The sequence below is a fragment of the Notothenia coriiceps genome, unplaced genomic scaffold (assembly GCF_000735185.1).
Source record: "Notothenia coriiceps isolate Sejong01 unplaced genomic scaffold, NC01 NC01_scaffold00030210, whole genome shotgun sequence".
Lineage (NCBI taxonomy): Eukaryota > Metazoa > Chordata > Actinopteri > Perciformes > Nototheniidae > Notothenia > Notothenia coriiceps.
Window position 1 is genome coordinate 778192 of NW_011362911.1, and position 3875 is coordinate 782066.

A 3875-nucleotide genomic window follows, 5' to 3' on the forward strand; every position below is an offset into this window, starting at 1 on the left:
GCACTCGAGCTGGTTTCTCCAAAATTACCTACCCCACCTTTAAATAAGCAGAACAGTATCATCATCAAAATATAATTTGAAAAGTACCAAAGGAAATATGACATAGCGACACATTTCGGAAAATGATGAATGATATTGATTGATGGATTTTATATACCGTAATTTTCGGACTATAAGCCGCGCCTTTTTCCCTATTTTTCGACGCTGCGGCTTATATAACGGTGCGGCTAATCTATGGATTTTTACAGCTAACGGCCACCACCTTTAACTCTGTGGGCTCTATGGCCGGTCCGCGGACCCCGACCTTTAAGCGGCGGGTTCCAGCAGGAAAAGCTGGAGGCCGGAAAAGAGTGAGACAGGTAGCGCGCAAAAGTAAAAGTGGAACCGAGAGTGGTATGCCGCTGCTGCGGCTTATATTCAGGTGCGCCTTATAGTCCGAAAATTACGGTACATGAACTCGAGACAAATGACCAAACCACCTTTTTGGTACTACTGCAATTTATCCAATGCAGTGTTTGGAGTTCAGGAATAACTATAATGTCATGCCTGCAAACTGAAATGTAATGTGTGATTTCAATCAGCAGATGGCAGTATGTCTATGTGCCATTTACCACCGTTCCTGTATCATTTGGCACAATCTCAATTCTATTGGGAATTGTGACATATTAATCTTATCCTTTATAGTTGTATACACTAAATGTTACTGCAAAAATGAATGAAAGCAATATTGTTCACACCTGCCTTCATGCTGTTTCACACATAATGCAGAACTCTGCTTCTTCTTATCACTTGTAAATAAGGAAGTGTTGCATATCCATTATTTTGTCTGTAATGCTGTTTCAGTTCAAATCAAAATGATTGTTTTGTTTTTTCCTTATCTTATGTATGCCTTTGTTTGAGCTTTGAAGCAAGCGTGATTGTCTCTTGTGTGGGAGGCTTTTATCTCTCCTTTTTTTCTCATCCATTCCCGGCAATTCCCTCATCTTACATCCTGCCCTTCAAACAGATTACCAAGACACAGACAAATATCCCAGGTGAGCCTGATACTGCCGTCATTTAAAGGCAATCAAATCACATGCACTAAGGTGAGTCCCACTCTGCCAGGGGTATGAGTATTCCTTTAGACAGAAAAGTTTTCTGTTGGCTTGAAATGTTTTAAATAGGACCACTCATGTGCGAGTTGCCACTGAGCAAGGCACTAAACCCCAAGTGGTCTGCTAAATTGGGCATTTACATTGGTCAACACAGTCAGTCGCATGCAAAATCTTGAAATGCTGCTTATGTGTTATCAGAGTGGATTTGTGGTAGCTCTGGATGATATTGAGCTAAGATATGTGCAGGAAGCAAAACACTCCCATAGCTATTACTGTAAACTAGGAAGGTGATGGGTTAACTCACCTGATCAAAGATGTATATGCATTGGCTGTACTTTCAAAATAAAATGCATCGCCACAGAGTGGTGCTCACACTATGGTTTGCAGCCCACTGTGTGGACGTGCCAACTATGCACGGGGCGAATGGGGTTAGAAATACAGAGCTAATTAAATTCGATTAACTTGTGTACTACAGCTCAGTGTTAACATGTATTGGACCTTAGTAATTCTATTTATATGCTACTTTGTATATGCTATTCTTTGTTACTCTTTATTTGTTTGACAGCTTTAGTTTCCAGTTACTACATGACTGACTTTGACAAACAAAGGGAATAACATGTTATGATGTATTTGTATAGACCAAACAAGTGGTGGTCCAAATACTGGTTGGCAATAACAGTGATATTCTAAAAAACACAATTTCCCAAACACAATAATAACAACATATTTTATCTTTTTTTTTATCCTGATAATGATGTTATTGTGCATTTTGAAAATATTATTGTGGCACTGTTAGACTACATTGTCTAACATTTATATTTAAAATAGGATCCACTTTGATGGGCTACAGCCATTACTCAATAAAGCGACCATTCTACCCAATAATTCATTCTTCCTGCAGCTGTTCTTAACTTTTCTTATCGACAATATTCCCAGGACAGAGGCAGCAGACGAACTCCCACAATGCACCTAATTATTTACCTATCAGATATTCCCTTTGCTGCTTTCCATTTGATCAGAAGACGCTCTCTGGCTGTAAGGTTGGACCTGTGATGGTGGGAGCACATAAATACATTTAATAATAGAGCTATGTGCTCAAAGCGAGTGGAGCCTCTGCAATTTTCCTACCTCTCACAGGCTCTCATTGCATTTTTATCAAACCCTCTCGACCCTTTTAACCCAATTTCCCCTCTCTGAATCATCCCTATCCATATCCACATACAAAGGGCTGTGTTTTTGCATAACAGCACACTATAGATTTCAATTTCCTATAATTGGAGCACCAAGGGGAATGCTATGAATACACGAACAAATATAGGGGAAAGTTCAAAAATAAAGCCAGTCAAGCGCCAAACCAGGACATATGCAAAGCCTTCACATTGGCCCATACATCCCATACATTTGACAGCGCCCCCTGGCTTGCTAGCTAGTTAGCCCAGACTGGAGACGCCACTCCTGCTGGTCCCACGGAGCGTTTAGCCTAGTGGGCGACATCAAGATGGCTCAGGGCTTTGGAAAGAGCCACACTAAATCTCCCAGACCAATTTGGCGTGGCAGAGCTGGCCTGTGTTAGCAGCTCAGTTAACCAGGTTAGCAGCCTGTAAGAGCACAGTTGGAGGCCCCTCCTGCTGGTCGATTGGCTGAAATGGGCTGCTGTGTCAGAGCAGGAAGTAATTGCTTCTTCTATGGATAGTTTATGACCTAGTTTACCCTGTGAAGAATAGCTCTTTCACGTATCCCTCTTTCTGGTGGCGGTGCTTTATAAGGCTTTCCCTCTCGCTATTAGTGAGCAGATCGTACCTTAAGGCCAAAGGGAACACTTTTAGCTGCATTGTGTGGCACTAAGGGCTAATTGATTGCTTACTGAGAAAAACCTTTTCTGTCTTCTCTCACAGAAAAGGTTTTTCCTGTTCCTAAATTGGGAAACCTCATTGTTGAAATATTCCCTGGATACCCAGTAGTGTCTAAATTCAGTATAACAACAGGCAGGCTGTATTGTTGTGTGTGACTTGGTTGTGCGGCTCATCAGCCCGCTGCCAGGTTTGTGTTCTCCCTGCACCAGGACCCCCCAGTCAGCTTTGGCAAATCCTCTCTCTTCCTCCCTGCTCTGTGCTGGCAGACCCAGCCATTGGTATTGCTGATGCCAGAAAAACAGTTTCCAATCCTCTTTGAATGAAATTAAAGATTAGCAGCAGTGTGTCTGGAGCCAGGAACCGTTGTGGCTGTGAACACCTTTCAGCATTTGTGGAGGTTCATTCAGTTTGATTGCTGGAACTGGGAAACGGGCAAGCTAAACTCAACTATGTTTTATTTTCAAAATGTCATACTATACTATGACTCTTTTTCACATGTTTTAACATACTATACAATTGCATTTTTATGTTTTTTTTCATTTGTTTTTGCTATTTTTCGTGATATTTTAGAAATACTACACATTGTATGTTTTTGCGGTATTTTTGACATACTTTGCAATTCCTTTATTATGACGATATACTATACTATGTATTTTTTTCCAATTTCTTCGACAAGCTATAGCCTACAATTTATTTATTTTTACTATTTTTACTATTTTCTTTTTTACATACTGTACTATATGTTCTTTACGATTAAACTATTATTTGCTTTTTTTCTGATATTTTATATTTTTTCGTTTTCAAAATACTTTCAAGATACAGATTACATGTATTTTTTGTAACTAAGGCTTTTTTTAAAACTTTCAACATTGATATATAAATATATTATGACATTTTTCAACATACTTTATACTACTTCTGTTTAAAA

At 39.6% G+C, this 3875-nt stretch overlaps 1 long non-coding RNA gene across 1 annotated transcript in view; it reads right to left on the minus strand.

Annotated features, from left to right (window-relative positions):
• Nucleotides 1-2152, minus strand: part of LOC104959302 (uncharacterized) — a 7896-nt gene extending 5744 nt beyond the window's left edge. The window contains exon 1 of the long non-coding RNA XR_799850.1: nt 2142-2152. This is a non-coding gene — a long non-coding RNA (uncharacterized lncRNA). The remainder of the gene's footprint in view (nt 1-2141) is intronic.
• Between the last annotated feature and the right edge of the window lie 1723 nt (nt 2153-3875).